The following is a 25491-nucleotide window of genomic DNA, read 5'->3' as shown; positions in this document are numbered from 1 at the left end:
CTTCAGTGCATTCTTCTTATATTCGCCTATGCCACAAATAAACCCACCCTAAATCTGTTGAAATGACCTCCAATAAAACATGTACATTAATCACTTTAGCCGCCTCCAGCATGAAAGTAGACTTAGGTGATGCACAGGGTCTGATGTTTAAAGCACATGTAGTAATAGCTCCTAATCTGAAAAAGAAAGAATGCTGACAAGAATATAGTGTCATAAGGAGGAATTGTGAAACGCAAACAGCATATTCTATGCACAATACATGATCATCAACATGCTTTCCCCCATTTTTCTACACAAAATAGACATGTTGCTTGAACTCTTGCCACCTCTCTCAATTCAGTGCCACTCTCCTACCCTCTTCGAGATATATACCTGACAGTCACAGGTCTTCTTTTACATAATACATCTCTTTGTTGGCTGTCCGTTTTACCTCTTGCCATCTTCCTGTCTCACCCAAATTCTCTTCACTAAATCTTCTTTCCCACACATGTACCCAGCCCTCGGTAATCTGTTCTCTTTGACTTTCTCTGTATTTGGAGATACTTTGGCTTTTGCTCTGATGACATAATTTATTTGTCTCACTCTGTGCATCCTCAGGCCCTTCATCTCCATCCCTTCTAAATTTCTGAACTGCTCTATCTTCACGGCCAAGATTTCTATATCACAAACAAGTAGAGTTTACACCTAACCTTTCAGCTTCTTTGCCATTTTTCTGACACACACACACACACACACACACACACACACACACACACACACACACACACACACACACACACACACACACACACACACACACACACACTGTGTTGTTTAGCTGCAGCCCCTCTGATTCTAGCTTTGATCTGCTCATTCAAACTTCCTTTACCCTCAACACTTGAAGCTGTTAACATGTTCCACTATTTTTCCTCTTATCTCATCAATTCAGGCATTGAATGTCGATATTTGGGGTAATTCAACTATAATAAAAAGACACACACACGTATATATATTTTTTAACCAATGCTAATGTGCTTCTTTATTGTTTGTGTCTTTCGGCTTTTCCCGGTTAGGGGTCGCCACAGCGGAACTCCGGTCCGCTAATGATTGGTAGTGGATTTTTACGTACCGGGTTACCAGCCCTGATGCACGACCTTCAACGAAGGCATGCCCCATTCACATATGCCTCCACACAGAAGACACTCTAGCTGAGAATTGAACGGGATAATGTCTTTCTATGAGGTGACAACGAAAGCACAAAAGCACACAACCTCAGAACACAGCTTTTCATGTATATAACCTGATAAATAAACCTTAACTTTATTATAAGTAGTTATTGACTAGTAAACACCCTTTCTTCATCCTTCAGATGAGATATTAAACTGAGGCCCCATCTGCTTGAGCTGAAGGTAGCTCAGGTGGATGTAAAATATTCCATAGCACCTTTTGAAAAGTGTAGGGGAAGATACCCCTATGCCCTGGTCAAAATTTTCCCTAGTAGCATAAATATCACACAGGGTCTCCCCTTGAAAAGAGTCCACTAGCCTAGTGGAACTAATCATTCCATTCCATAGAGCCAGAATACAGAATACCCACCCCTTCCAATCTATCTTGCTCTTTTAAAATTATTGGCTATTCACTTAGATAGCTAAAGCTTAAGTTGCCCCTCTTTCATATCTAACTACTTAGTGCACACTGCAGCTCTTAGGATATTAACCTAGTTTTCTATTTTACTTTAAAATCTGCAATATCTACTCCAAGACCACCAATTACCGGAGAGCGCACATTCTGCATCTCAGTAGTCATCTTGGAAATAGTGCTTCTGTTTTGCTCCTGCTGAGGAAAGGAGCATATGAACACCATTTCCTGGGGACTGATGATCCGGAAAGCTTAATAACTGCTTCATATGTGCCATTTTGGAATTTGAGATTATATTTTTCACCTGGTGAGAGAAGGGGCAGACAGCATTGATTCCTTACTCTTTCTGGTTGGGAAGTGAGTGTCTGTGCTTGGTCTTCCTGATTGGTCTCATTGCTATTCAAGGCATCAACCAGAAAAAGGCTGCAACAAGCCTACAGGTGCTTACATCATCTGTGACAAGACCGTGGATTACCAAAGAGGCTGTGGCCTGCTTAACATCTTGGTATTGGTGCTACTGGAGCATTGTATCCTAGCAGAGTGAAGCTGTGGTGAGACCAACACTAGTAGTATTTAGGTAGTAGCCATTCAGGTAGCTCCCCTCTTTTCATCATTCTTGACAATTTAATTATTTCTTTTCAGTAAGTACTGTTGATTTGCTTCTAACTTCAGAATATCTGCCTAAGTACTTTATCCATAAATCATCAGCATCTACTTATTAGTTTTCCCCTCAAGTGTTTGGCAGTGTCCTGTATAGCCACAGACACCTTGAGTGACATTTTTCATGTTAAAGCACAACTGAAGTTTCACCAATACCTAGTTGCACATAGGACAACTAGTTTGTAGTGACAAGCACTGCCCCCAGAGTTGCAAACCGGATACTCCTGACAGTGATTGATATTCTCACTCCAGCTGTCTAATCAATAAAAATGGGTCTGTTGCCATGGATATGAACTTTCCCACTATCTTCTTTACTAGCTTGGTGGATATAGACATTCTGAGGCAAAGTACAAATTGCCTCATGTTTACTGACAAACATCTAATTCTCAAACAAACTGATACGGTATGTGAAAGCTGTATTTACACAATGTCACTGGAGGCAAAGCTCTCACATAAAAGCACTCCTAATGTCAGTAAGCTTATCAGTAGTACACACACTGTACCCATCATGCACAATTCAAAGCAGACACACAGACCCACATATGCTGAGGTGCTTAAATTTAACCTTCCTAAACCCTGGAGACCTACTAGATGAAGTACACATAGCAAACACCCTCGGCATCCCTGAATGCACTCATTCAAAACAACACCTGCATCAACACATATAACCTAGCTTATGGAGCCTTTACTTCTAAGCCCATAAATCAATCCACCACAGAATCCAACGTTCTAGTCATTGAAGACGCCTTTGTGAGACATGCTAATGTCCCTCTCACCAGGCATAGTAAGGAGAAAGCCATGGTCAGTTATTTTATCAGGGGCAAGGATCCACCACATTATGCATGTACTCAGGTTATTGGACCGCAAGTACCAGTATAATTCAGTCATAGTCCTTGTGGGTGTAAATAACTTGAGATGTACCTCCCTACACTATATGAAGAGAGACATCATGGAGCTCTTTGAATATGTATCCCTGGCTGGTATGAGCCTAACATTGAGCAGCATTTTACCTTCTCCAAGGATAATACCACAAAATGAACAAACAATGACTGACTCTAATAATTGGCTTAATTTCTAGTGTCATTCTAACAGGGTGCAATATTTAAAGGAGATGGTCAACAGACCATGCTGCTTTGCCAGGGATGGTCTGCACCTCTCCCCTCTAGGCTTTCAAATATTAGCTAAAAGATTGTCCTCCCCATAGTACCTTTTTTGGCAGTGCCAAATTGAAAGTACTTCCAGCATAGCATATCAAAAGAAGGAAAATCTAAAGGTGCTCAATGCCAGGAATCTAAACAAAATACTCCACTCCCTAGAAGCTCTCTTCACCCTATAGAATGCTGACATCTGTGTGGTCATTGAGACATGGTTTAAAGCCACAGAGAGTACACCAACAGAGCAAATTTATAATGCCTTCAACACATTTAGACCAGCTACTACACACTAATGGTGGGAGTGTCTCAATTTACATTGGAAATAAACATACCTTATGGCTAGTCAAACAGGACAATGCACATGAGCTTCTCTATATTAAAATCATCATAGGTAAAATCCAATACCACTTCCTTGCAAGCTATAGGTCCCCCTCTATAACCCAGGAAACCCATACTATGTACTTAAACTTATTGGATACATTCACCAAACAACCCATTACCATATTTATGGGTGATCTTAATTACCCCACTATTAACTGGGAATCATATACAGCACCAAACGTGCAGGCACAGAGATTCCTGGATTTTGTAAACACAAACTCCCTGGACCAGATTGTCAATACACCAACTGGGAGTGCAACCATAATGGACCTGGTCTTCACTAACATGGGAGAATGCTGCACACCCCCAGGTGTAATGTCTTCTCTGGTAAGATCAGACCACAAAATGGTCTCCTTTGAAATAAAAATAAAACCTGGAACCCTAACTAACCCTGGAATATTCAGGAACTACTCTAAGGCTTACTTCCTACTATTAAGTGATAAACTTGCAAAATTTCAAGTTCTCATAAATCCTGAACACACTGCTGCCTATGCATAACTGTTCAAAGGAACACTATACAAGCATGTTAATAGCTGCATAGAAGCAGTTGTACCCACCAGGAGGAAGTACACAACTAACTCATAAAACAAGCCACCCTGGTGGAATCAGAACATCAATAGGCTGTATAACAGAAGGAGGAAAACCATGGCAAAAATTAGGAGGTGCAGCACCCAGCAGGATAAAATCACTCTCATCAAGCTAAACAAACAACCCAGAGTACAAATAAAGTCTACCGAAGCCAAATTTAGGGTAAATTTGGCCTCCCAGGCCAAGGACAACCACAAGGCATTCTTTAGCTATGTCCGCATCTTCGAAGGCAATACACAGTTGTGTGCAAACTCATTGTAAATGAAGCCACCTATACTGAGCCTGAAGATATAGACAATCTACTGGCTGACAAATTCAGCTGTAACTTTTCCCCTCTCTTCCCATCAACATTCCCTCAGAAAATACCATCAAATATAACTTCCTCTGCTATCATTAGAGAACAGGTCCTTAATGCTCTCTAAAGCCAAGAGCACTGCATCATTGGGCCCAGACAATATCCTAGGTTGTTTTCTAAATAGCATGAAACATGATCTATCAGGCCCTCTGGAATTGCTGTTTATCCATAGCCTCCAAACAGACTTCATGCATTATGAATGGAGAACAGCAGCATCATCCCTCTGCAGAAATATGAGCCATCTACATGGACCCTGGAAACTGCAGACCCATAAGTTTCATATTCAAAACCATGGAAATAATTATCATGGAAATGATCAGTAATGACATAGGAAACCTCCAGACACTGGACCCAATCCAATTTGGTTTCAACAAGAGCAGGCCATGCTTACTCACTCTGGTGGACTTCTTTGAGAAGGTCACCAAAGCAATGGATGAGGGTAAAATGATTCACACAGCCTACCTTGACCTGGCCAAGGCATTTGACACAATCCCTCACTCAGGCATTGTTGACAAACTTAGGAGGTTAGGCACAAACCCTTATGTCACCCAGTGGATAGCCAGCTGGCTCACAGACAGGACCCAGGAAGTTAGAATTGGAGTGTCCACCTTTGCAAAGTGACCAGTCACAAGCGGAGTCCTTCAGGGATTGGTCCTGAGACCACTCTTTTTTGGCATTTACTTATCTGAAGTCAAGGCCAATATCAGTGGCCTCTGGATGACTACATTTTCAGATGATTGCAAATTAGGAGCTGTCACTGATTCACCCACTGACAGAAATGTTCTCCAGGAAGGGCTGACACAGACAAACAACTGATGCCCGAGCCCTGGACTAAAACTAAATGTCAAGAAATGCATAATAATATCCTTCGGGAAGTCATCTACCTCTGGTAACTATCATATTGACAACACACCCTTGAGAGCTGACCCAGTAGTCAGGGACCTAGGGACTCGTATAGTAATTTAGCCTTTGACCATCATATGTCTACAGTACTGAAGAAATCATTCTGTATTGTGCAGTTTATAAATAAAGGTATGGCATCTAGGTCCAAAGAAGTCATTGTTCCACTGTAATCAGCATTCATCAGATCTGTCATTGAGTACAATGCACTATATGGTTTGTACCTAAGCAGACATATCCAACAACTGGAACATCCACAGAGGTTTCTCACTAAAAGAATAAAGGGTGCAAGTAACATGTCCTGTGCAGACTGCCTCAAGGCCCTATCTCTACATTCTGTCTCCAACAGACTTTGAGGGGAGATCTATACTGCACATAGAAGGCATTGTCAGACCCCACTATGATGGACCTCCAGCATATTTGCAAAACAAACAGCACCAGACTTACCTGTTCTAAAGACTTAAACCTTCCCTGTGATATAAATAGGACTTGCTGGAGAGACAGGTATGTATCCCAGAGACTACCCCTTCTCTGGAACAGGCTCTTCAACTATATCTATCTATATATATATATATATATATATATATATATATATATATATATATATATATATATATCTATCTATATATATATATATATATATATATATATATATATATATATATATATATATATATATATATAAAACACTGTTTTGATGTATTGTTAATCCCATCAATGTTTACTAAGTGATGGTTTTATATTGTGCTTATCAGTGTACTGCCATGTTCTGATAATTTTCTTGATACAGATGTATTTCTGTGGTTCTCTATCAGTATACTCCCTGCTAAAACTAATTTGAATTTACATTCATAAACTTTCTTTCCATCACTCTACTGTTATACTTGCCCCATATTCTCTTGCTCTGACTTATTGCAGTCCTTCCTCCATCTATTTTCTGTACAATAAGTACTAACTTTATTCCCTCAATATAATATTAAAGTTTAGTAGAGTTTTCTCTTTCTTTCATTTCAGAGCCTGCAATCACTACATCTGACCTCGATGGAGTAGGAGCTCCGCCACAACGCCCTACTCCTACAAGTTTACTGAGAATTTTGTCATTGCATAATGTAAGCACATTTATCATGAAGAACATTGATGTGTAGTAACTTAATTATTTAAATACATGCCTGCTCTGTGATTGAAAGTCTCCGTGAAATAGTCTGTGCACTCTAAGGACCTCTTACTACGTTGGTCACTGTCCCCTTTTCTTGATCAGTAGACTATACTGCATATGCTAAATATTTAGCCTCAGGAAATGACAGAAAACCTGCTTTAATTTGGCATCCATTTGTTAATTACTTTGTACTGGCTATAAATTGATATCTCTCAATTATAATTTGACCTGAGGCTGGCCTCACCCATCACTATGAACACAAAGATAATTCTCTCCCAGAAATTTTTCTGACCTAACAACAGTCAATCCGCAACCCCGGTGATCTATTTTTTTTGCTGCAATAAATGTTAGAAGCATAAGAAATAAAACTGCTGAACTACATGCCTGGATTACACAGCATAAGCCCGACATTCTCTCTGTAACTGAAACTTGGCTTAAACCCAGCATAAACTACTCCAAAGTTATACCTCCTGGCTGTAATATCATCCATAATGACCGTTTAAATGGGAAAGGAGGCGGTATTGCTTTAATATTTCCCAACACCTACCACATTTCTCGTACAGCAAAGCAATACCAAAATTCAGTTCAGCAGAGTTTCTTATTGCTTTCCTCAAAATAAAAAATTATAAACAAATATTTTTTTGTTTATAATTTGTTTGTTATGCACCTCCCATCACAAATCAGACAACACATAAAACACAAAATCGGTGCGCTGCACAATCACAGCCCTTAAGGCGAAATAACATACCTAACGCAGTAGTAATAAGTGACTCTATAGTCAGGCACACTGTCGTTTCACTCACTAGGCAGGTCAAGCAGAAGGTTACTGTTAGCTGCCTGTCGGGAGCCAGAATCCACCAAATAACACAAGCACTTAGGTCACTCCAGAACAGGTACAAATATGATTCTGTCATTGTTCATGTTGGTGTGAATGACCTGGGACATACCTCGCTGGAGTACATGAAAAGAGACATGGAAGAGCTCTCTGATCATGTAGCCCAGGCTGGTATGACCCTGACCCTGAGTAGCATCCTGCCCTCACCAATAATGATACCTCAGTATAAAGAAAAAATGATCAATTTCAGCAATTGGCTAAACTTCTTGTGTCATTCAAAGGGGATCTAGTGTCTGTCAGCCTGAGATGACATGCTCAACAAGCCATGTTGCTTTGCAAGAGACAGCTTGCACCTGTCACCCCTAGGCTTTCGAGTACTTGCCAAGGCTCTTGCTGCCCCTATAGTGCCTTTTTTAGGCAAGGCTCAAAACTCAAACCCACCGCCGTAAACAGCACAATTAACAAAAACCTGAGGGTTATGCTACTCAACGTCAGGAGTTTAAATCTCAAAATGGACGCACTCAAAGCACTCCTCAGTAAGGAGAACGTCAACATCTGTGCAGTAACTGAAACCAGGTTCAAGGTTCCAGAGAGCACCCCAGCACTACTGGGCTACAAATCGTACCACACGTTTCGGCCACAGAACACAGACCAAAACACAAAAGGAGGGGGTGTATCTATATTCATCAAGGATACCTACACCTCCAGGTTAGTGGTGCAGCATGATACCTCTGAGATCATCCATGTGCAACTATCATCGGGCAAATCTGAAGTGCAAATCGTGGCCTGCGACAGATCACCCTCCATGACCCAGGACTACCACTCCACCTTTCTAGAGACACTGGAAAACATGAAGGTCCTACCAAACACCCTGATATTGGGCAATTTCAATTAACCTACCATTAACTGGGAAAACTACTCAAGTACAAACTCCCAGGCTCAGAACTTCCTGGAATTCATCAACTCAAATGCCCTGGATCAGCTGGTAAACTCCCCTACCAGAGGGGAAAACATATTGGACCTGGTCATCACAAATATGGGCGACAGGTGTTCCACACTGGAGGTCAACCTGTAACTGGTTAGATCAGACCTTAAACTAATCCCTCTGGATGTTCACACCCCACCACCACCCCCCAACTAAGGAAACCACAGTAAAAAACTTTTCTAAAGCAAACTTCACCTTACTTAAGACAGAGGCGGTAAGTTTCACAGCCCCATGCTAAAGGATAATGCTGCCCAAGATGCAGAAACCTTTACAAATGCACTCTATGAGCACCTGCAAGGAAGCATGGATCATGCCATCCCTAGCAAAACCACTACTCACTCCTCTAAGAGAAGGAAACCAGTCTGGTGGACCCCTGCCATAAACAGGCTATACAATAGAAGGAGGAAACTAGTTCAGAAAAAAAGCAAATCCCAACAAGGAAAGACATCCCTGATCAGTATCAGTAAGAAACTAAGGTCCCTCATAAAATCACCCAAGGCTAACTTCAAAAGAAAAATAGCCAATGATTCAAAAGATAACCACAAAGCTTCTTTAGCTGTGTTAAGAATCTAAGTGGCAACTCGCAGATATGCACTGAACTAGTACAAAATAGCACAAAATATGCTGAACCTACTGATATTGCCAACATCCTGGCAGATAGATTCAGTGCAAACTTCAACACCCCTCTCACCCCCAAAAGGGCCCACAACAATACCGGAAAAGTGTAGTGTCCCAGAAATCACAGATGCACAGGTGAAAATAGCCCTTTCAAAAGCCAAAAACACAGCGTCAATGGGGCCAGATGGTGCCCCAGGCTGCGTCTTGCACGAACTACAGAACGAACTAACCCCCCACCTAAACACGCTGTTCACCCTCAGCCTCTCCACAGGCTATGTGCCCATAGAATGGCACACAGCAATGATTATTCCTCTCCACAAAGGAGGGACCACAACTAACCCTGGTAACTATTGCCCCATAAGCCTGACTAGCCTGGTCTGCAAGGCTATGGAGCACATCATCATAGAACTCATTAACAAAGACATTGGGAACCTCCAAACACTTGACCTGACCCAGTTCGGCTTTGTTAAGGGCAGATCATGCCTACTAAACCTGGTTGACTTCTTCGAGACAGTCACCAAGGCCATAGATGAAGGAAAGGTTGTTCACACAGCCTACCTTGACCTCACCAAGGCTTTCGACACCATTCCCCACTTGGGTATTACAGAAAAACTCACTAGTCTGAACATAAACCCCTACGTCACGAGATGGGCTGCCAACCGGCTTACAGACAGAACTCACAGGGTAAGAATAGCAGGCTCCAGGTCCGACTCTAAACCAATCACAAGTGGTGTCCTGCAAGGCTCAGTCCTGGGACCCCTACTGTTCAGCATATACTTCTCAGAAGTACAGGCAAGCACATGAGGACTATGGCTAACCAAGTTCGCCAGTGACTTCAAACTGGGAGTCATAATTGACTCTCCTGCTGACATAGACATCCTCCAAAAGAGCCTTACTGAGACGGACACCTGGTGTCAAAGTCATGGCCTCAAGCTAAATGCCAAAAAATGCATAGTTATCCCATTTGGGAAAAACAAAACATCCACGAATTACCACATAGGTGGCAGCCCCCTTAATACAGAAGAGGTAATAAGAGATCTGGGGACCCAGGTAGATAGTAATCTCTTCTTTGACAATCATATTGCCAAAGAAGTTTGGAATTCTTTCTATGTGGCCCATCTAATTACTAAAGGGTTCACATCTAGAAATAAAGAGGTTATAGTGCCCCTCTACTCATCAGACCCATCATAGAGTACAATGCCCCATTTGGGAAGTACCTCACAAGACACTTCCAACAGCTGGAGAGACCAAAAAAGTACCTCACCAAGAGGATTAATGGCGTCAAACATATGTCCTATGCAGCCCGACTGAAAAAACTCCGGCTGTACTCAGTGGCATATTGCTTACTCAGAGGTGATCTCTGCCTGACTTACAAAGCCATGCCCAACTCAGAATTGATGGACATGCTCCACCTAAAGCAATCCAAGTCACTGCTAGCCATGTGGTCTAGTGAGTTAAACCTCACCACAACAATTAATAGAACATGCTGGAGGGATAGATTCCTGTCACAGAGACTCCTCATGCCTTGGAACAAAATTCCAAAAAACATTAGGCAGAGCCCCTCACTAACACTTTTCAAGAGAAACCTTGACGAGTGGATGGGTAACAGAAAATACACCCCTGGGATCACTTCATTGGCTCTGCTTGACAGAGGATCAGTTAATTAATCAATGGGGCAGCGAAAACCAACACACTCTGGCTAGGCTTATAAATGCCCTCAGACAGATAGCCTAGTACCTACCTATGAACCTATAAATATGTATTACTGTCCTTTACATCCATCCTGGCAACAGTATATGTATATTGGAAGATATTCTACAATGGATATCCATGACATTTCCACAAGAAAAAATATTACTAGGTGATGTGAATGTCAATTGGTTGGACATAAACTGTAACTCCCCTACATCTAGTATAAACTTATATGGTTTCATACAATGAATTAATAGCCCCACACATTATAGCAAGACTCAAATTCCCTATTAGACTAGATCCTAGTATCAGACCTTAGCAAATACTTCACCACAGGTGCAATGTCAGAATCTCTCAGTGATCATCTCCCAATCTATATGACCAGACATCTCACACATCGTTAGACAGCATATTTATAAAATGACAGGCAACCTTTCCAAGTTTATACAAGAAATGTTCATTACTACACTATCGTCTGTTAACTAGAACTTCCTAAAAACCCTCCCCTTAGATGATGCTGTAAATTAATTCAGTACAACTTTTCTAAATATCCCAAATAGCCTTGCACCTGCTAGAAAGAAGATATTAAAAACAAATAATGCAATTTGGCTATCAAAAAAAGTGTACTGCTAATACAGGATAGATAAACAGCGTGGAAATAATGACAAAAATGTAAAATACCTCAATATCTTGAAAACTTCAGAATGCTTCACAATCATACTAAAATGCAAATAAATAAAAAAAGATACAATAACTTTCAGAATAGTATTAAACACAACCCTAAAAATTTTTGTTCATCCATTAAAGAAATCTTACATCATGGCCAAAACTTCAGTCCAGTCTCGTTAGCTCATTCTACTTAATACAGAAAGAACATTTGGGACATAGTTTCTTTACCTTGAAGTATCCTCCATCCCTCCTTTTCTCCCTTTCCATAAAAAAAAAATAAAATTCAGCTGCTTTTACAGTATTTGTGTTTCCTCCTCCTACTCTATAACTTCATCTTGCTTTTTCAGCTACTTGTTTAATTGCATCTTTTCCACTGCATTTATTACTGCTTGTTATAGCCTATTTAAATTGTAAGTGTTATTCTAAGCCTCTTAGTTTGGGTGTAAGCACTTGGGCTTTAGGCCTACCCCTTAGTGTTCCCTGGCCTCTTTCCCTCAGATTCTGACAAATATGGATGGACAATATCCTACGATTTCTCCTGCCAGTCTGGTTGATATGGGCATCCTGAGCAACTGGCTCATGTACACGGACAACCATCTGCTATTTCCACATAGGAACACAATTTGTGAGAGATGCAATTACATTAAGAACCCAGAGTCTATGCTCTCTCCCTCACAATCCAGTATATCTGACACTGAGAAGGTTATCAGCACAATCACTACACCTCAATCACCACCCTCAACTACACAGCACACACCCACTTATGTGGAGGCTCTCAGCAAAAACATACCCAAAAAAAGGAGACCTCAGAGGCAAAAATGCATGCGAACTCCACAACCCTCCACACCACATACCACTCATAGTCCACACACCTGTGTCTCACAACCACAAAGGCCTAACCATAAACCCAACATATTAGTCATAAGAGACTCCATTGTGAGACACACAGATGTGCCTCTCACCAGGCTGGATAAGGAAAAAGTCACGGTTAGTTGTCTGTCAGGTGCCAAAATCTGCCATATCACACACACACTCAAGTCTCTCAACAACAGGTACTGTTATGACTCTGTCATAGTCCATGTTGGGGTGAACAACTTGAGACATACCTCCCTAAACTATATGAAGAGAGACATAATTGAGCTTGCTGAATATGTGTCCCAGGCAAGTATGTCCCTAGCCTTAAGCAGCATTCTACCATCACCCAGAATGATGCCTCAAAACAAACAGAAAATGATTGACTTTAACAATTGGCTTAGTTTCTGGTGTCATTCCAGGGAGATCCAGTACCTGACAGCCTGGGAAGATATGATCGACAGACCACAATGCTTTGCTAGAGATGGTCTGCATCTGTCTCACTTGGGCTTTAGGCTTCTGGCAGAGGCCCTTGCCTCCCCCATAGTGCCTTTTTTAGGAAAAGTCCTGAGGTTGATAAAACCAACATAAAAATTTCAACAAAATGCAAATTAAAGGTCATGCTGCTAAACGCTAGGAATCTAAACATGAAACTCCACTCATTGCAAGCATTCTTAACCCTGGAAGATGCTGACATTTGTGCAGTCACAGAAACCTGTTTCAAGGCTGTGGAGAGCACCCTAGCTTTACCTGGTTACTCATCCTATCATACATTCAGACCCCAAACTGTGGGCAGCAAAGCCAAAGGAGGTGGAGTTTCAATGTATATTAAAGATACACACACCTCCAGGCTGGTCAAACAGTTTGACACACAGGATGTACTCCAGGTGCAGTTAACCATTGACAAGACCCCTGTTCAAATCATAGCTAGCTACAGGCCCCCAAATTTGACTCAGGATGCCCACTTCTCCTATCTGGACCTCTTTGAATCTATCAAGATTCAACCCTTTACCATGATCCTGGGTGACTTTAACCACCCAACCATAGAATGGAAAAACTACTCATGCCAGAATGCAAATGCCCAGAGATTCCTTGATTTTGTCAATGCAAATGCCTTGGAGCAGCTAGTCGATACCCCCACAAGAGGTGATAATATCTTGGACTTGGTATTAACCAACATGAGTCACCACTGCAGCACCCCTACATCATCACCCTAGTAAGATCCGACAATAAGGTGGTCACTTTCGAAGTCAGTATCTCCCCTGACTCCCCTCTAGCTAGGGTCAAACAAACAAATTTCTCCAAAGCTGATTACAACCTCCTGAAGGACGGTATAAAGAGCTTCACAGCCCCCTTCCCCTCTGTTGGAACTGGTACCAATGTCCAAATCTACACCAAAGTACTATACGAGCACTTACATAAAGGCATGGAATCAGGAATACCTGACAGGCAAAATCATCCTCTGCAAGGAAGAGTAAACCTGCTTGGTGGACATCTGCAATAAATAAACTATATAACAAAAGGAAAACATTGCTGTCCAGGACCAAGAAGGAGCAGGTGCCCAATTGGAAGCAATCTCTCCTTAGCCTGAAGAAGCAAATAAGAGCACTAGTGCAATCCTCTAAAACCAACTTCAAGTCCAAATTGGCCACTTCTACTAGAGACAATCATAAAGCTTTCTTCACATATGTCTGGAATCTCAAAGGATGCACTCAGATCTGTTCAGAACTGGTCAAGGACACCACATACACAAATGCTGTAGATATAGCCAACCTACTAGCTGACAGACTGAGTAAAAACTTCACCCTTCTGTCCCCCCAATTAGTAAATCAAGCATCCCCCAATACCTGCCCCCCTTATCTCTATGGAACAGGTCATCACTGCCCTCTCAAAGGCAAAAAATACAGCCTCCATGGAACCCAATAACATCCCAGGCTGCATCCTACATGAACTCAGGCATGAACTTGCAGCACCATTAGGCATCCTATTCAACCAAAGCCTGAGTACTGGCTTTGTCCCAGTCGAGTAGAGGACAGCCACAGTCATCCCTTTACACAAAGGTGGAGCATCCACTGATCCAGGAAATTATCGACCTATCAGCCTAACTAGCCTGATCTGCAAGGCCATGGAATGGATTATCATGGACCTCATTAACAGGGACATTGGCAACCTCCAAACACTCAACCTCACACACTTTGGCTTTGTCAAGGGGAGGTCATGTCTGTTATATCTGGTTGACTTCTTTGAGACAGTCAGCAGAGCCATGGACGAATGGAAGACGGTACACACCGCCTACCTTGACCTGGCCAAGGCCTTTGACACTATTGCCCATTCAGGCATAGTAGACAAACTCTCTCTCAACTAGGTATCAATCCATATGTTATCAGATGGGTAGCAAACTGGCTTACTGATAGAACCCACCTAATCAAAATAGGGGAAGCCACCTCAAGCAGTAGACCCATAATGAGCGGCGTACACCAGGGATTGGTCTTGGGGGTCTCTGTTATTTGGGATATACTTCTTTGAGTTGCAGGCCAAAACTAATGGGCTATGGCTGACCAAGTTTGCAGATAACTGCAAGTTGGGCACGGTCATCAATTCCCAAGTAACGTGGACATCCTCCCAGACGGTCTCACTGAAACAAATGACTGGTGCCAGTAACATGGCCTCAAGCTGAATGCCAAAAAATGCATTATCATCCCCTTTGGGGAGAGTGATGTCCCCACATATTATCACATTAATAATGTCCTAAGCATGCAATCAGTCATGAGGGATTTGGGCACCCAGGTTGATAGCAACCTGACTTTTGACCACCATGTTGCTTCCGTTGTATGGAAAGCTTTGTATATGGTGCACCTCATAAGTAAGGGTATCTCATCCACAGACAAGGAGGTCATAACATCCCTGTATTCTTCCCTAATAAGGCCAATTATTGAGTAGAATGCCCCCTTTGGCATGTACCTCACAAAACACATGCAGCAGCTGGAGAGACCACAGAGGTTCCTCACCAGATGAATCCAGGGCCTCACACATCTACACTACACAGACAGGCTAAAAGCTCTGTCCCTCTACTCAGTTTCATACAGACTCCTCAGAGGTGACCTCTGTCTGGCATACAAAGCAATCTCAGACCCTGCCTTGATGGGACTACTGCATATCCGCAAGTCAAGCTCCACTCGAGTAACCCGCACGTGCAACCTCAACCTGGTCTGTGACAACAATAAGACTTCTTGGGGGGACAGATTTGTGTCCCAGAGACTCCCCATCTATGAAATAGACTTCCTTTCTATGTCAAGCAGAGTACCTCATTTTCCCTTTTCAAGCAAAACCTGGATAACTGGATGGGAAACAGAAAATACACCCCTGGGATTCCATCCGTGTCCCTGCTGGACAGGGGCTTTGGGTGTTGACTTGTCTAAACATGGGCTAAACTCTTAACTAGGCTTATAAGGGCCTCAGGGACAATAGCCTAGTAACTTCCTATGATCCTATGAAAACTGTATCCATCAGGTCAATAACCTCCTTCCTATCTTTCAAAACAACTCTGAAAGACTTCTAGTTAAAAAATCTGTCTCAGTTCTAGCCCAAAACCAGGGTAAACTATATCCCTGAATGTGAACATGTACCTTTTCATTCCTTACACCTCCTTACTCTCCCTTCTTCACTTACTTCCTTACTTCTGTCAAATTCTCTTACCTGACTTTCTCTCTAAATACACCTTAAGCCTGTTTTTCCCTCACATCACATTGCAGTTCCTATTTGTATTAGACTAACTTACCTTTAATTTGTCTACAAACATTAAAATTTCTCTAAATATTAAATGATTGTCATATAACTTGTACCGATTCTTAGCCAATGTTTTTATTTTGTCTAATTTGTTATAATTATTTAAACTGCACATGTTTTTGTTTTATTTTTGAAGATTGTAAAATTATTGTTCTTAATATGTTTTGTAATCATTTTTTGGTTTTCTCACTGGGCCTCTGCTGAAAATGGGCATCTACCCAGTCAGACTTTCCCGTAATCAAATGTTAATAAATAAACACTAGGAGTCTAAACAAGAAACTCCATTCCCTGCAAGCCCTCCTCATCCTGAAGGATTTAGATGTCTGTGTAGTGACTGAGACCATCGAGAGCACTCTGGCTGAGCAGGACTATAATGCCTCCCACTTGTTTAGACCAGCTACTTTGCAGGAGAAAAAAAAAGGTGCAGGTATCGAAATCTTCATCCAGAAGAGACTCATGTCAAAGCTGCTAAAAATAGCTTCTTCATTTCAAAATAACCATCAGAAAGGTGCTGTACCATATATTAGTTAGTTGTAGAACCCCATCTATGACCCAAGAATGCCACAATACCTATCTACAGGGACTGGAATTACTCAGTATTAAACCCAATACCATTTTGCTAGGTGATTTTAAACTATCCAGCTTTAGACTGGGACAGCAGTAGTTCACAAAGATTACTGGACTTTGTCATTACAAACATCCTGGAACAATTAGTTACAGTATTCACTTGTCTATACTGATATGGGGGCATCTTGCACCATCTTTTGCATATTTTCATTACTTGTTAGGTATGACCAAAAAGCCATCTCCTTCTAAGTAAAATTGAAACCAGAGACCCTTCCACCCAAAGTACCTTTAGAAAATTCTCTAAAATAAAGTATCTAATCCTAAGGGATACATTGCCAAGCATCAGATCCTCATCAAACCCAGTTAACTCTGCTGAATATGCAGAAACATACATCACCACGCTATTCCAGCATGTAAACAGCTGTTAATGTGCAGATGTACCCTGCATGAACAAACACAGGACAAACCTCAGAAACAGCTCCGCACACACACACTTTGGTAGAACTATAATATTATCAAACTTTACAATAAAAGGAAGAGACTGTTGATGAAAGGTAAGAAGAATAATTCCCAAAATTATAGATTCATCATCATTAAACTGAACAAGTGACTAAGATGCTTAATAAAATCTACCAAAGGCAGGTTTGAGGCTAAAAACGCCACCCAAGTCAAAGACAATTGCAGGGCCCATTTTAGTTATGGTCATAATCTCATAATCACAATCCAACAGTGCACTGACCTGACTGTGAACACTGAGGCTGAAGATACAGTTAACCTACTGGAAGATAAATTCAGTTCAAACTTTACCCCCTTTCCCCTCCATCTATTCCACAAGATATACCCAAAACTGACTCAGCTCCAGCTATCACACAAGTCAAAAATCCTGAAAGTGCTATCAAAAGCTAAAAATACTCCTTCAATGTGCCCTGACAAAATTTCTGGAAGCATCTTAAATAGCATGAAACACGATTTAGCACCCCTCCAACAATGTTCAACCTCAGCCTCCATACAGGTTTTATACCAAATGAATGGAGAATACCTACATAAGGGAGGACCTTCCACAGACTCAGGCAATTACAGATCCATAAGTCTTTCCAGTCTTATATGCAAAGCCATAGAATGACTTGTTATGAAAATAATCATTAAGGACATAGGGATCCCCTAAACACTTGATAAATCTCAATTTGGATTTGTCAGTCTGGTGGACTTTCTTTAAAAGAAGTCACCAAAGAAATGGATGAAGGTAAAACAGTACACAATGCATACCTCAACCTGGCCAAGGCTTTTGACACAATCTCCTACTCAGGCATAGTAGAAAAGCTGAAGAAGCTGTGAATAAACCCCTATATCACCTGCTGGATTGCTAATTGGCTCACAGATAGGATGTAGAAGATTAAAATAGGGGAATCTGCCTCCACAAAGAGAACAGTCACCAGTGGAGTCCCCAGGGTTTGGTGCTGGGACCTCTCCTGTTTGGCATTTACTTCTCTAAGTACCGTATTTCCCTGAAAATAAGACCTAGCCAGAAAATAGGCCCTAGCATGATTTTTCAGGATGGTCGTAATATAAGTCCTACCCCCAAAATAAGTCCTAGTTAAGATTGTCAGCCAAATATAGGTAATTAAATATAAATAATATTATAGACACCTGTTGACTAAGGTTATCATATTCTGATAGTCATTTTCGGACTATTCGGAGATCCATCTTCTTCTCTTTGCAGAAAGGCATAAGATTCTGCCCCCGGGAGTCCTCCACAATTCTTAATCTAACCCTAATCCACAAATATCCTCACTCACACTTGTCATTTGAGATCCTTGGCCCATAAACATGGCCAGGTGTACTGAATGACCAATCAAAGTACAGGCACAACGCACGAATAACATGCGCACTTGATAACGAACGGGTGTGGTTGTGTTTTCTTAACTGTCATCATTTTTGTTGTCACTCCTGTCTCGTAACTCTTCAATTAACCCCCCCAGACAAGATTAGTGCAAAAAGAAAGAGCTATTCCATTGAATACAAGAAAGGAATCATGGAGGACTTCCAGGGACAGAATCTTACAGCTTTCTGCAATGAGAAGAAGTTGGATTTCCGAATGGTCCAAAAATGGTGAGCAGAGTATGATAACCTCAGTCAACAGGTGGACAAGGGAAATGCTAAGAAATGCAAGTGTGGATCAGGTCGGCAACCATTATTTCCTGAGCTGGAAGACATCATCTGTGAATGGATTACTAACAGGAGACTAACTGGTTGTGCACAGGGCTGATATTCAAGCATTTGCCCTTGCAATGGCACCACAGTAAGAAATATCCCCAGAAGAATTCAAAGCATCACAACACTGGCTGGATGGCTTTCTTCAGCGATATGAACTGTCTCTAAGAAGATCAACAACACTGTTCAAGCTGGAAGATACTGAAGTTATTAAACGTGCACTTGCATTCAAGTCCTTTGCTGATGGCATCAACTTTTCTAAATAACAACTCTCCAACATGATTGCTATGGATGAAACTGCAGTATATATGGTGCAAGTATCTCAAACAGCAATTGATCACAGGGTTGTATCGTTAATCTACATTTCCCCCACTGGTTACGAAAGTGCATGTGTTACCTGTATTTTGGCAGTTCATCTGGATGGAAAGAAAACACCACCTCTAATCATTAGTAAGGGGAAGAAAGATAAGATTGAACGTGTCTCAGGCATTTACATTCTTGAAACCGGAAAAGCCTGATGAACACAAGCAGTTATAAGGAAGTGGGTCGACCTAATGCTGCCACTTGTTTTGCAAGGTGGCAAAGGAGGTCTGCTAGTCTGGGATTCAGCCAGAACTCATCACGCTAAAGACATGAAGAACTTTGTTGCAGAGAGAAGAATAGATCAAGTAATGATTCCCGCAGGAATGACTGCCTATCTCCAGACTCTTGATATTGCAATAAACAAGCCATTCAAGGACCATTTGCGCATGGAACTCAATGACTACATTGAAAATAGAATGGAGAGAAATCAGCATGGAAACCTTGTGAAGCCTAGCCTGCAAGAGGTTGTGACTTGGGTGAAGAATTCATGGGATAAAATCACTGACAGCTGTGTTGCCAATGCACTACGAGCAGGCTACATGAACAAGAAGCGCTCATTTAAGGAGAGCTCTATTGCTGGACATGACAGATTGGGGCCAATGGTTCTACAGGTAATGGAGTCGCAAGAAATTCAGCCTGGAATTCGGGGTTTGGAGAGTTATGACGATGTTCCAGAAGAAGATGACATGACTGTATTTGAATAACTTTTCCATTATGGGGGAACAGAATGGATTGCTTCTGCTTTTAACTGCCAGCAACCTCTAGTCAGTTGTTTGACTTTATTGTATGGTATTAAGGTAATGTTTCATTATTCAAAAAAAAATTATCTCCTTGATAAAAATTGTCAAGGAGAAATTACAAAGTAAGGCTGAACACATATATATTCTATGTGTACTACTAGGTCCCAGACTTCATTTTTATGATTTTTCATCATTCTTCTCTTAGTGTTTGGGTAAGGAATAAAGAAAGCAACACCACTCAAAAAGTGACAGTTATTCACCTGTTTTATTCCCCTTGGGATGTCAGTATTTAATCTTTTCACTCAGTTATTTCTATAAGGTGAGATGAAACATGCTTAAACTGGCAATGGAAAATAATTTGCATATTTATTTTGGTCAAGGGCACTTTAGAATGGCAAACCATTGCTGTTTGTGTTAGACATTTAGATTTATTTTAAATGTATATGGTTCCACTCTTGTACATGTATTTTATGTGTTGCAGAAACTTAGCATTTTTAATTGACCGCAACACATGTATTGAGATTTTTCTGCACTTTCTGTTAAGCATGAAATATTGCACTGTGAAAGTCAAGGTGTAGATATTCTGAAGTTGAGATGTTTGTTGCACTGTTTATGTAGAATTCTCTCAAAACTCTTAACGCGTTACCTAGAACTGTTGCCCCAGTAATGGGAAAAAATGTAGATTTGTGTATATAAATAAATGTAGAGTTTTGTACATGGATAAATATAGATTGTTGTATATTAAAAAAATAAGACATCTCCTGAAAAAAAGCCCTACTGCGTCTTTTGGAGCAAAAAAAAAATAGACCCGGTCTTATTTTTGGGGAAACACGGTAAAAGCCAATACCAAAGGACTCTGGTTGACTAATTTTGCAGATGACTGCAAGCTAGGCACAGTTATTAAATCCCCAAATGACTTAACCATCCTGCAGAAAGATTTGTCCCAAAAAATAAAAGGTGCCAGAATCATGGACAAAAACTAAATGCCAAAAATACATTATCATATTCTTTGGGAAGTTGTCTACCCTGGGGAACTGCCACACTGACAATATGCCCATGAGAGTTGACCCAGTCATTTGAAATTAGGGAACTTATGTAGGCAGTGACCTAATTTTCAACCAACATGTCTCCACTGCCTTAAGAAAGTCTTTCTATATTGCACACCTTATAAGAAAGGGATTATGACTAGATTTAGAGATGTCATTGTCTCTCTCTTTAGTCAGCCGCCATTAGGTCAGTCATTGAGTAGAATGTCTCCTTTAGCATGTATCTGACATGCAACAACTAAAATGGCCATAGATATAGCTTACTAAAAGGATACAAAGCCTAAAAAATATGTTCTAAATTGACCACCTCAAAACCCTATCACTATAGTCGGTATCCTATGGACTGCTAAGAGGTGACTCGTGTCTGGTACGCAAGGCATCCTCTGACCCAGTACTGATGGACCTACTGCACATCAGCAAGTCAAATGGCATCAGAAATACTCAGTCCATTGATCTAAATCTCTTATGCAACATCAGCAGAATGGTTTGGTGGGTCAGATATATCTCACAGAGGATACCGCTGCTCTGGAAAAGACTACCCATCCATGTAAAATAAACCTCATCCCTGTCCATATTAAAGTAAAACTTGGATCAATGGATGGATAATAGAACATTACCCCAGGACTGCCTCCTATACTACTAATAGATAGAGGCAGCTCCTAAATGCTTTATCCCATGCTGGGTCACTTAATACTGTCTATGGTATGATCCCAACAATTCTCACTACGGGAAATATATAATTATCAACCATGGAATGGGTAAGACCAATGTTACACCAAATGGGGCAGGTTAATTCAAGCACTAAGAGGGAAACTGGCTAAGCTTAAGGTGCCCCACAAGGGCACCTAGCATAGTACTTGCATATGAACCTAGCAGTCTGTGAAACTTGGACATAAAACCAACTAACCTGAAGATTACTACAATGAATACAGGTTCACTGAAAGGATGCAGCTTGGAAGTGGATGACATAATGGTACGGAGGAGACTTTAGATTCTGTGTATCCATGAGACAAGATGGAAGGCATTGCACCATAGCTACTTGGCTTGCGATCCATGAGCTACTACTCAGGGTGAGGACAGGCTAGAAATGGAGTGGGAATTGTTATGAGGGAGAGTTTTTCTGAATAGCTTGAGAGATATCCTAAGAATAAGTGATGGACTCATGGCAAACAGATTCCAATGTAAAGACAGGGCATTATTCATAATTTCATCAGGATTGTGATGGTGAAAAAAAGAGTGCATTCAGGCAGCAGTTTTATGACCTGCTAGGTAAAGCAGGACAACATGAGTTGGTAGTGATAATGGAAGACCTGAATGTATGTGTCAGGACAGATAGATAGAATAAGATATAAAGACTGACTGGATCTACATGGGTGGGGCAACAGGAATAAATAAAGAGAGGCCATTCTAGATTTCAGTCTGTTAAATGGGTTGATGGTGGTCAACACATGATTTAGCAAGAAAGTTAGTCACAAGATCACATACAAGACTGGTCAACATGAAACTCAGGTAGACTTACTCCTAGTAAGGAAAGGGCATTGAAGTAGACTCAGTGATTGAAAAGTTTTTCCCAGCAAAACAGTTGGCCCATATCATAAACATCTACTGCAAGTAGTGCTCAGAGAATGCTCTAAAAAACTGGGAGATGACTGGAGCAAAAGCACAAAAGTTCAACAAAGTACTCAGGAATAAAATGACATGCACAACACATATCATAAGAATAATCCAAGAAGAGAGTGCATTTCTTATACAATTAGGGTTGGCACCCACCATTTTTCTCCTGAGGTACCTGGAAATATGCATGCTGAGTGGTTGCCTGGAAATGACTTTGCGCACTTGAATTTTATGTTTGCCCAACAAAGGATAGTTGTATTGGAGCTTGTAAACCAGTACCTCTGTATAGCATTTTTTGTACAAACATAACTTTAGTGTGATGCAATTGTTTCCAAGAGTACTTAAAATTCCAGCTCCTGCAATTGTATTGAAGGGAACGTAAAAAAAGGCATTCTAGTTCCTACAGTGATGAGCTGATATGTCTATTTATGTCATAAAATGGGCTTGGACATGATTAAGTATAGACTTTAAGAGGTTTTTGGAGCAAAGGGAATTTCATGATGTGACCTCTAGTCTGAACTATCCACAGTCAAATGATTAAACTGAGTTTACAGTATGGATTATGGAAAACATGAAGAAAGCTCAGAGCAATAACAGTAAGTTTTGAATAGTTGTACATCTAGACTTGTTGGAGCAAAAAATGTTTCCTTACATGGTATATGTCTGTTCAGCTACTTAAATATTGATGGATCACAGAACAGACAGCCAACCTCTGTGTCATTATCACACCTTGATGATTTGACTTCAGCATAACGGAGGCTGAAACTGAACCAGCCTAAAGTTCTTTTTTAATAAAAAGGAAAGAAGCATTTTTTGATAAGGGAAGCGAAGGGAGAATATAGGAAAATTCCAAAGATCCACAAAAAATCATGTAAAAGGAGTAATTGTTAATAAGTGTGATCAGAAGAGATCTTTTGCTGATCGTACTCAATGAAGATAGCTGCTTAGAAGAAACCACAAGCATTTGTTTTAAATGAAGATGTCCAAGAAATACCACAATGACTCCAGTGATAGTGTATGAGATGCCTTCAGCCAAGAGGTAAAAGGAGAAGCATCTAGAAAGAGAGATCTAAATAAGTCACTACAGGAGCATTTTCATAAACACTAGAAAATACAAAACTCCTGCAAAATTATCTGAAGGAGACATCCCTTATATTTTTCCAAGTACATAAGCAGCTGAAATGCAGACCATGGACTTTCCCATGCATTTGAATTATGGGAGATTGTTGAAAAGGTCAGCAGGATACTTCGGCATGGCTCACTGAATGAAAGTACAAAAAATAAATAAAAAACAGACAGACAGCTATAAGGACTAAAAAGTACTGAAAGGTATTTAAATAAAAATGTTGCTAAATATTGTACTACTAAGGCCCAGGTTTCAGAAATGTATAATGCTCAGCACATTATACTAGAGTGTTTCGGAGACCACTGTAGTGCTAAGAAGGCTCTGATCCATGACGCTACAGTGGTCTCTCTGTCAAAGTCTGCATGCAAATGTGGTAGGTCATAGGTGTGGCCAATTCAAGCCACTCATTTGCTCTTTCCCAAAACTGTTGCCTGGCATCATAATAGCATGGTATAGCAAGTCAGTGAATAACTCTACTGTGCTGTTTGAGGAAGGATGAGAAAGACATTTAGGCTGTCTTTTGACAGCATATACCTATGCATTCCTCTAGCAGGTGCAGAACTGCTAATGTGCAGGAGGTAAGTACTGCAAAACTCTGTGTGGCTTTGTATGTGTGTGTAGGAACATGAGTGTGTGTGTGTGTGTGTGTGTGTGTGTGTGTGTGTGTGTGTGTGTGTGTGTGTGTAAGAGCATGACTACCATTGTCTGGATGTCTGTGTGGATGTGTATGGCTGCTGCTTTGTGTGTGTGGGTGTTTGTAAGTGCCTTTGCAACTGAATTACATGGTTTGGTAAGGTGAACACAGGTGCAGTTACCTGTGTAGAGTTTAATAAAGAGACGTGATATTGAGCTGCTGATAAGATATTACTCCATTTGGCTTTATCATGTCTCTGAGTTGATTGTTGCACTAGTGGGCACAGCTGCTTTGACAACATAGTGTTGGCAGTGACCAGGAAATAATGTCAGACAGGGTGGGTGCTACTGAGGAAATAAAGAACAGCTTGGACTTTGCCACCCCTGGGAGGTCTGTTATTTCCCCAGTAATGCCCACCCTGGAGTGAACTATTGCAATTAGAAAACAAGCTATATGTTAAATTAGGTTCTATTTGTTTTCCTATTAGTATTTTTTCATATGTTTGCTATAAAATAGTTCCTCCATTTGTTTCATTGTTATTGTTGGATATGTAATTGCTTTTGGTAGATGTCTTCTATATCCAAACATTATATGAGCATTTAATGTGTACACACGGATCCCCTTCATAACATCAACCGACCTTTTATTGACTTTCGTAATCTTGAGATGAAAATGTTGTAAGTTTACAGTCACAAACTCCTGGAACATCATATTTCCTCTCCGGGAAAGTAACCACTTGGTCACCATAGTGAACTTTGCTCTTTCTCCTCTGTAGTGTGATCTTGGAATTAGTATATTTAAGTAGGGGTGGTATGGAGTGCGAAGCCCCCCATTTCAGTGGGTGTAATTTGTTTCCGTTTGTGATTTTATTGTTGGTGGCCAAGTGGTTACTTTCCCAGAGAGGAAATACAATGTTCTGGGAGTACGTGATTGTAAACTTAC

The sequence above is a fragment of the Protopterus annectens genome, chromosome 15.part0 (genome assembly GCF_019279795.1).
Source record: "Protopterus annectens isolate FY-2018-M chromosome 15.part0, PAN1.0, whole genome shotgun sequence".
Taxonomy (NCBI): Eukaryota; Metazoa; Chordata; order Ceratodontiformes; family Protopteridae; genus Protopterus; species Protopterus annectens.
This window is presented reverse-complemented; position numbering follows the sequence as displayed.